Consider the following 10,632-nt stretch of genomic DNA (forward strand, 5'->3'; position numbering starts at 1 on the left):
ATTGATTTTGATGAATAATATTAGTTATATTCGTTACCAATGCAACGACAACACATAATAAGTTATACAATATATAATATATAAAAATATTATCACCATAGAGTCACTATATCAAAAAGTTGGTAGGTTTGGAAAGTAGGTTAAAAACTAATTTTTTTAATTTTTTATTTTTTTTTATTTTATTTTTTAAAAATATATAAAAAAATAAAGAGATGACATGACTCAAAACATGTTAACAACAGTTAGTAGGAGCAAGCTATAAAAGAGGAAACCAACAGCACAATGAAGGTATGCAAACACTTCTACCAAAACCTAACTAGCATAATCCTGCACCTTTGTCTGATTCTATCACTAACTTAGGTATTGGAGGATCCCCAGGCTGCTCCAGCCACCCTTTTTTACCTTTATCTATGTGTTTTTCAAGTCAAAAATTGAGTTATCTCCATCGCATCACCAGCCACCCTCTTTTACTTTTATCTGTGTGTTTTTCAGGTAAAAAATTGAGTTATCTCCACCGCATCACCACCGCAGCTTAAATAGTTTGATTTTTACCATCACACATGCGAACGGTGGAAATTGAATGAATATTTAGTCAAGTCCATATATAAAGTAAATTTGAATCGCAAGTTATAAATTCCGGACATAAACTTTTGTAATAGGACTCTTGTAACAACTCGTCCTAGACCTGACATAGCGATAAATTTTGTTTGGTGGAGTCATAAAAGTTATATTAATGACATTTTTGGTTTTTATCATTTCAAAATTCAACTGAATGAAGCATCTCTAGCACCATCACACCTTGCCATGCTCTTGAAATTATAATATTAAAAAAAGAGAGAAAGAAAAAAAAAAAGAGAAAAAGGAGAAATTACGAAAAAAATGATAATAAAACTCCAGATTTGAGTCTTGTAAAAAAATAAATTATAAGTTTTTAATTTTATTAATTTATGCCATTATCTTTTTATTTATTTTCAATTTATACTATTTATTTATTTTTGGTAAGTAAAAATAATGAAAAAGAATATTTTACTCAATATAATCAATGTTGGTGTACGAAAAATGTTTAAAATATTATTTATAGGTAGATAGCATTTCTATTAAAATAGGAATTTTTATGTGCTAATAGGGAATCACGTGATATTACCTTTCATCAATTACAAACATATATGCTCTCTACTTTTCCTCAGACACCTACCACAAATGTATGATCCTACTGTCAAATCCAATCATAATAATAAAAAGTATCATATGACATCTTCCATGTTGATCCCAAAAAAATTCCTCTTAAATTAGAGTGATGGGGCAGATTGGCATCCCTTGCACCAGAAGTTTTTAGGTATTGTTTTGTGCTGTATTGGAATTCAAGTATATCTTATCCTAATAATACTTCTGAAGTTCCAGAAAATGTGCCGCATTTAAAAAGTGCTTGTGTATATAACTTCTACACGAAATGTTATAATGTGCATTTGCACATCATAAGAAAAATTAAGATTTCGATGGTAAACGTTATAAATCTTTATGATGAAAGTCAAAATTTTTAAATAAAAATTATTAATGGTAAAGTTATGAATAATAGAGGTTGTGCCTTTTGTAAATAATTTTAGAAGTCATATTTGTTGTGATAAGAAAAAATATATACTTTTTATTATAAAAATTATTTATTTTGTAGTAAAAAATTATATAATTTTTTTTTATATAAGGTATATACTATATGGATCATTTTGTAAAAGTTACATCTTTCTTGTAGTTTGTGAGATTCATCGTAACACTGTTATATCATTTCTCTATTTTTTATATATTTTATTTAAAAAATAAAAAAAATTAAAATATTAATTTTTAACCTATTCCCCCAAATAACCAAATTTTTGGTTAGTGACTCTATGGTGATAGTATTATTATATATTATATAACTTGTTATGTGTTGTCATTACATTGGTAACGAATATAACTAATTTTATTCGTCAAAATCAATTCAATAATAAGATATGAGATGGCATGTAAAATGTGATAAAATAATAAAATCATCCTAACATTATTGTTTCTGAAATCTAAGAAGACTGAGAGAAAGAAAACATGGCAATTGGCCTTGTTTGGGATAAATTAAGAAAAGTCAAAAAGTTATTAAAAAAAATTAAAACGGATATACTATTGAAGGGTAGCTTGTGGGGGAAGCCACTAGGGCAAAATTATTATTTTACCTTCTGAATTTAACTACCAAAAAAGTCAAAAAATTAAAAGTCAAAAGAGTAAAATGGTCATTTTGATTTTACTATAATATTTTATTACACATTTTTTCATAAAAGGTCAAAAAGTTATTCCAAACATATATCCTTTTTTTTCTCTATTTTTTTAACCAAAAAATAAAAAAAATGCACTTATATAACACATCCCAAACAACTACTAAACTTAAATTTTGAATCTCATTTCAAATAAAGATAATTGAATATACTATTGCTCAATTTCAAAGGCAAAGTTGTCAATTTGATAAAATATAAACTAGTTTGACAAAAATAAATGTCAAAAAATTATTTTTGAATTTTTAAAAATTATTTTTACCTACCAAAAATAAAATTATATAAAAATGATAAATCTTTTTACATATTTGTTTATTTTTTACCAAATTAAGTTTTAGTATGAGTTTAGATGATGATCATGTAATATGTTGTTTTTATCTAGATATTTTTCGATGGTTATCATGTAATAGATGGTTATATTTGTTGTTAATAGATATTTTTAGTTGGTTATCATGGAATGAATGGTTATTACACTTTTAATGTGTAATCGATATGTTTAATATATAAAACGTTTTTAGTTTTGGATTTTTTTGACTTAATAGATTGGTTTAATAATGATATCAAAATTATCGTCATGTTTGACTTTTGAAAAAATAAAAACTAATTTAACGAAAATAAATATTTAAAAAAATTATTTTTACCCTTCCAAAAGATAAAATTATATAAAAATGATGTATTTTTAATTTTTTTTTACCAATTTAATTATTAGCTTCTTGGAAAATCTTTCTGAAAATAGATTCTAAAAACTAAATCAAATAGAATTTTATAACTAAAAAAGTTTTAACATTATTCATTAAAAAAGACCATTATATTTCAAACAACGTACAAGTTAAACAACACAAAATAAATTATATTATAATTTTATCCTTAAAATATATTTGATTGTCTTTATATGAAATAAGATTCAAAATTCAGAATCAAATATATTACAATTAAAAATTTAAAAATTAAAAATACAAGTACCAAATTAAAAATTGTTAGTGTAATTCGGCTTACATTTTTAGACTAGTCAACAACTACTCAGCATGGGTGGACATTTTTCCTTTCCATGTCGAAGATAGTAAGCATCCACTGCATAAATCCATAGCAAATCACTGAAAGACACTGCATGAAACAATTACTAATCATCAATATTGTGTGGGTGATTTTCTGACCACACTGCCCGTTTAGTAATCAGCTAGAGAGCACCGACAGAATAGATAGTTTCAGTTAACCTGTAACAAAAAGAAAAGGCTCCGGCAGTGGCTCTTCCACCCGGGGGCACTCCGACGATCAAGTCAGTATGTCTCCCAATGATAAATCAAGTGCTAAACTTACTGTTCAAAGCATAAATTACGTACCTTAGACCCACAGGGGTGCCTCTCTTTTATAGTTTACTTAATCCTAGTTCCACTAGAAGCCTGACTTCTATGGACTCCAATTCAATACTGACTTTGGACTCTTCATGAGATAAAGATAAACTCCCAAAGAGCTTTATCCATATCTTGGACTAAATCTCCTCCACATTCTAGGACTCTTGTCCCTTATCCGTTTATCTCGGATTCCGACATATTCGGAGATAACCTCGGCAACGTCGAAATAACCTCGGCATAATGACCAGGACACGTGGCATCTCAGCTAACACATCGGCGTCACCTTGCCACGTGTTGGTACTCAGAAATATATCCCCACAACTGCCTTCTAGGTTCTATTACCTCGGCATTCTGAGGTGATGGAACCTATATCGGTACTTCCTCCCGTATATCGGCTTTTGAACTCCTCAGCCGAGATCATTCATTTCAGGCCGACATATTCTCTTCAGAGAACAAGAATTCCAATGAATTCTTTCACGTGTGTGAGCTGTCACGCATCATTTACTCAACCGTTTAATTCACGCGTTTTCACCTCATTGGACCGTGTTCATGACGCACTTGCAAGCCGTCTCTCTCTCACGTGCACCGTCTGACGCATACGTTCTTCTAGGCGTATTGATTACTTTTTTGCCGCCGTTTTCATTTTTGACAAAGACTTTTCCCCCTTTCTTCATTTTTCACTTTTGCATTCGATTTCTCTTTTCCTTTTCTCTCTCTAGCTCCTGGATTCGCCATTGTTCTAGTAATCAAGCTCTGCAACTGCCTTCCGTTCTTTCTTCCTGTGAAGCTTTCGTCATCCTCGTTACATCTGTAACTGTCGTCTGACTTCGGCAATCTTCACACCGGCTTCATATCTTCTAGTAAGCGCCTGTTTTCTTCTTATTCCAGTTCTTGATCTTTTCTGGAATGTCTTGTTTACTACTGCCTTGCTCAAAAAATTAATTTGTAAATCATACATCTGAATGCGTTGATTTAGCCTTTTTTGCTTACGCCTTGAATACATGTACTGTTCATAGTTTTCTTACATGTCTTGCCACTATTCTTGGCCTTCAACCTTTTGTATTCTTCATGTTCTTGTTAGTCCATCTCTGTTCTTGATTCTGAAACTTCGCATTTGTTTTATGTTTCTTGTGTCTTTTCCAGATCTGTGCCTTTGATCTTCATCTTCATAGTTTTAGTTTTGGGATTTGAATATAGAACCCACATTTTAGGGCAAAACTGAAACTTCTCTTACAAATCTCTTCACCAACTAGAATCTAGGTTTTTTGTCGCGGTCCCATCAATAAGAAACATCTTCTTCATGAATTTCAAACCTTCTAATTCAGGCCGATATCATGGGTATGTGGAGACATAGGGTAGATACCCTGACCAAACTTGAGTACTTTAGGCAAGAGTTCTCCATCCCTGCTGATGTCCATCTGAGGCTGGCTGGGGATGATGACTCCATCATGCCTTCAGAAAACTCCATGCCCTTCCCCATTGTAGCTTTTACTGAGTGCGGACTTCGGCTCCCACTCAACACCCTTTTTCGCGAGATTCTTCACTATTATAAGTTGAACCCTATGCAACTGGAAATTAATTCCTATCGAGTGATTTTCGGCGTCATAGCCTTAGCTAAACGAAAAAATGCTAGGATTACCCTAGCCGATATCTAGTACTGCTATACTATATGTGCGCTTAACTTGAAAAAAAAAGGCTACATTTATTACCTTAAGCCGAGGTCTACAGAATTCAAAATTGTAGCCGACCTCCCAGACTCCAACAAGGGGGCTGGAGATGACTATCTCATTACCTCGGGAAATTGGGAGTTTGCTCCAGACGAGGACATCCATCTCTACCCTCTTCCTCGATCAGTTTTAGAGGGCAAGGGTAAGAGCCCAATATTCAACTTTGCCTGTTTTCTTTTCAATAGTGTTAAATACTTTGTCTGTTTCTAACGTCTGTTCTTCCTGCAGCTGTTCGTCAGCTATCGAAAAATTTTCGCCAATCCTTTGTTCCCAGCAAGGATTTGAAGAAACTTCTAGACTTGCCAATCCACAAAAGGAAAGCACCCCCACTTCTCAACTTTATTCCATCATATAAATCAACTTTGCCCGACGTTCCCAAAAGGAAGAAGAAAAGCCTTTCTCCACCCTCTGCTACAATTCCGTTGACTGTGTCCACATCACGAACAGATCAAGGATCAACATCTGATCCAGCTGATCAGCCATCAACCTCGGCTCCATATTTGGTCCCCATATCGGAACGAAAACGTCGGCGTCGACTTGTCCTTACTGCCGAGATGGGTCGCCCGAAACCAGTTCTAAAAGATCTTCTGGCCAGCATTCCGTCATCTATCGATGATCAACCACCACAATCCCAACCTCCTCCAAAGCCGAAAAGAATTAAGAAGGCCCAACTAAAGGCCAAAGTTACTCAGACTGAGTCTGGGGATACTTTGCCTATATCAAAGTTGGCTGAGAGTGATAAATCTCAGCCTTCTGCTGGGAAGAGGCGTTCTGAGACCCAGCCATCAGAGTCCCCAAAATCCAAGAAACCGAGGTCTTCTTCTGCAACAACCTCGGGATCAAAAAAGCCCGATGCCCCCTGGGCCCCCTCAATTACTCTAGAAGACAAGCCTGTCATGGCAAGTGATAGTGCCGATGATATCAATGTCGGTGTTGCACTCAGTACCGCTTTGCTTCTTCCAGGCGATCTGGAGCGAAATGCCAAGTATAGTGAGTATGAGAACTATGCTCTAATGCTTCAGCACTCCGTTCAGGTAAATGTCTTCTATTTGGTGATTTTTCTCTTTTATACTTTGAGTATTCTCTAATACCTCTGTTTTCTTTCAGGCTATCCAGCATACCCACTCTTTCTCTATGCAATCTTTTGAGAATCGGCAGAGGCTTGTCGAGATGAAGAAGGAATTCTCTTCTCTTCAGAAGACTAACAAAGGTCTTCAATCAAAGATGAAAAAATTAGAGGACCAAGCCGAGGCTGCAATTAAAGCTCAGAACAATGCCGAAGAGAAGGTTGAGGCTGCTGAGGCTATCAGAAAAGTGGCTGAGTCTCAAAAGAGAGAAGCCAAGGAAAAAATGTTTCAAGTCGAAAAGGAGCTTCAGGAGGCACTGGCCACCAAAGAAGCCGACATAAAAGATGCCGATGAGAAGGCATACGCCCAAGGCATGGCCGACGTCACAGATGCCTACGAACAACAAGTGAAGGAGGCATACAACAAGGGTTTTACCCTTGGTTGGATGTCCCTTCTTAAGAAACTCAATGTCCCAGAGGACTCACCATTAAGGAAAACTGAAGCCATTCCTCTTCCATTCCCTCCAGCTCAACCTCCAAGTGAAGATGTCGGCGCATCTGAGTTTGAGGATGGTGATGAGGAAAAGGATGAGGCTTTGGTGAGAAAATCCAAAGATGCTGATGGGGCCAAGTCCCCTCTTCAGAATGAGCAAGTCCTGGACTTGACTCAGGATGAAGAAGGTGATGAGGTTCTTATAGAAGCTGTTCTTGAGAATGCACCAGCCGACATCTCCTCTGCGGACAAGAGTGTTGAAGAAACTCTACAAGAGATTGATGCCGAGATAGCGGCGGACAAGGCTGCTGGGATGTCTTCTCAACAAGCATCTGATCTTCAAATTCAACCAACTGGTGAAGAGGAGACTTAGCTTCATGTTTTTCTTTTGTTTAATTGTATTTTGTTTCTTCTTTATCCTTTGGAACAATGTATGCTTTTGCATGGCCGATGTGCCCTTTCCTTGGTGAATGAATATAACTTTTCTTTTCTAAGTGCTTGCACTCTTCGTCTTCTCTTAACTGCTCTTGTATGATGCTATGCTTAGAATATTCTGCATATATATACTCTTCATTCTTTGTGTAACCTTCTTGGGGTGACACACCTCGGTTATACCAACCGATGATTTACCTCGGCAATTTCTTGTTCTGCAATTTGCTTATAAATTTCAAAAAGGATAAACATGTACTGGTTTGATTTCAACTTTGTAAACTTTTTTTAAGTTATAACAAGTGCTAAACAATGATCTATTTGTAAATTGTTACAAATTTCCACAAGTGTTAAACAACATTTATTGGTTTAACTTCAACTTGTAAATTGCTACAAATTTCAACAAGTGAAGATAAACAATTATCTCGGCTTAACTTCAACTTGTAAATTGCTACAAATTTCAACAAGTGAAGATAAACAATTATCTCGGCTTAACTTCAACTTGTAAATTGCTACAAATTTCAACAAGCGTTAAGCATTACTTCAGTTTAACTTTAACTTGTAAATTGCTACAAATTTCAACAAGTGAAGATAAACAATTATCTCGGCTTAACTTCAACTTATAAATTGCTACAAATTTCAACAAGCGTTAAGCATTTTTGTCTTCTCTCTGCCCCCAATGTGAACCTGAGTTCCACTTGGGTTCTCATTATTCAGAAACATTATGCATCTTTTATCAATTCACAAGTCTTGGAGAATTCTGCTAAAATTTTATTGATGACTTTGGCGAAAAATAACAAGGAACATCTAATGATAGAAAAATTTCAAATTACAAGTGTTCCAGGGTCTTGGCAATGCTTTGCCCTCATTATCTTCAAGCCGGTATGCTCCATTGCCCAATACCGAAGTAATTCTGTAGGGTCCTTCCTAGTTTGGTCCTTGCCCTCTCTGGGATCCTTCTTGTTGCCAACAACTTTTCTTAGCACTAGGTCGCCGACTTGAAAATCTCTTAGACTGACCTTCTTATGGTAAGCTCTAGTAAGTTGTTGCTGGTATGCTGTGAGCTGAATTGCTGCTTTCTCCCTTCTTTCTTCTAAGAGATCCAGATCTCGGGCTAGAAGTATATCATTAGTCCCATTCTCTACTCCCTGGGTTCTGATTCCTAGGATGCCGATTTCCAACTGGATGACTGCTTTTGTGCCGTAAGCCATGGCAAAGGGGGTTTCCCCGTCGGTCTTCTCGGCGTAGTCCGATATGCCCAGAGTACATTGGGCAACTCGTCTACCCACTTTCCTTTTGCTGCTTGAAGCCTTTTCTTTATCCCATCCAAAATTACTTTGTTGGATGCTTCTGCTTGCCCGTTGCTTTGGGGGAAACTTGGTGTTGAAAAGTAATTCTTTATCTTGAATTTGGCACAAAGTTCTTGATGAGTTTGTTATCAAACTGCGTTCCGTTGTCGGCAACTATTGCTCTTGGAATGCCAAATCTGGTGATGATGTTTCTCCATATGAAGTCCTTGACATCCACATCTCGGATTTTGGTAAGAGGCTCTACTTCTATCCACTTCGTGAAGTAATCTGTTGCCACCAGCAAGTACTTTCTTTGCCCAGTTGCTTGGGTCAACTGCCCAACGAGATCCATGCCCCATTGGGCAAATGGCCATGGACTGGATACAGGGTTCAGGTCAACAGCTGGCTGGTGTATCAAAGGTGCGAACCTTTGGCATTGTTCACACTTCTTCACGTAGGCTTCGGCATCTTTTTGCATGTAGGGCCACCAATACCCCTGGGTAATGGCCCTGTGAGCTAGTGATCTGCCCCCAGCGTGGCTTCCACAAATCCCTTCATGAATCTCGTATAGAAAATCTTCAACCTGCAAAGGGTGTACGCACCTTAAAAGGGGTCCAATAAAGGACCTTTTGTAGAAATGTCTGTCTGCTGTCAGATTGAATCTTGCCGACTTCAATCTGACCTTGTGTGCTTCTTTATGGTCTTCTGGCAGCTTTCCCTCTTTTATGAATGCAACAATTGCATCCATCCAACTTGGTCCTAAGTCCATACACATTGCTTCTTGTTTTGTGATTGGTGGTTCTATGCTCGGCCCGACAAATAGTCAATCATTATTGTCCTCGTCTTTCCAGTTTGTATTGAACTTGCCAAGTTGGCCAACGCGTCGGCGTGGCTGTTATCATCTTGGCTAACTTGAAGAAGTCGGCAGTTGCAAAACAAGGCTGCCAGCTTGACGACTTCCTTTGCATATGCCGACATTCTCTCATCTCGGCTTGCAAACTCTCCTGTTGCCTGATTTACTATAAGTTGTGAATCACAAAAAATTATTACCTCATCCGCCTTTGCTGCCGTTGCCAGCTTTAGTCTTGCAATCAATGCTTCATATTCTGCCTCATTGTTCGAGGCCTTGAACCCTAATCTAAAGGACTGTTCCAATATCTCCCCATCTGGTGATATTAACACTACTCCTGTTCTTGCTCCTTGCCGGTTTGAGCTCCCATCGACAAATAGGCGAAAGGAGTCACCGATGTAAATGCTGCAGGGTCTCAGTTTTTCCTTTCTTTGTTCTCTTGTCCTTGGCTGGGCTTCTCCTTGTTTGCTTGGATATCGTTTATCTTGGCTCAACGGAGCCCAATGTTCGATGGATTCTATCATGAATTCGGCCACGAAGTCGGCCAAAACTTGGCCCTTAATTGCTGTTCTCGGCCTGAACTCCAGGTCGTACTGGCCCAAGGCTACTGCCCATCTTGCTATTCTTCCAGTTAATTCTCCTTGTTGTAATAAGGACTTCAGTGGGTGCTCTGTTAGCACTATAATCTTGTGCGCTTAAAAGTAATGGTTCAGTTTCTTTGAAGCCATCACCAAAGCTAGTGCCAATTTTTCTAAGGGCAGATACCTTATTTCTGCATCGGCTAGGGTTTTGCTTACATAATAGACAACCTTTTGCTCCCCTTTTTCCTTTCAAATTAGCACTGCACTGACTGTATGTTTTGAAACTGCCAAGTACAAAAACAGTTCCTCCCCTGGCTCTGGATTGGAAAGAACTGGGGCTGTGGTCAAGTACTTCTTCAGGTCGGCCAAGGCGACTTCGCATTCTTCTATCCATAAGAAGTCTGTGGCTTTCTTTACCAAGTTGAAGAAAGGTCTGCACTTATCTGAGCTTCTACTGATGAATCTGTTTAGGGCTGCGGCCCTTCCAGTAAGCATTTGAACCTGTTTTGTCGACGTCGGGCTTTTCAGCTCTAGGATGACCTTGATTTGGT

The sequence above is a fragment of the Camellia sinensis genome, chromosome 7, assembly GCF_055761805.1.
Source record: "Camellia sinensis isolate YWXY chromosome 7, ASM5576180v1, whole genome shotgun sequence".
NCBI classification, from domain to species: domain Eukaryota; kingdom Viridiplantae; phylum Streptophyta; class Magnoliopsida; order Ericales; family Theaceae; genus Camellia; species Camellia sinensis.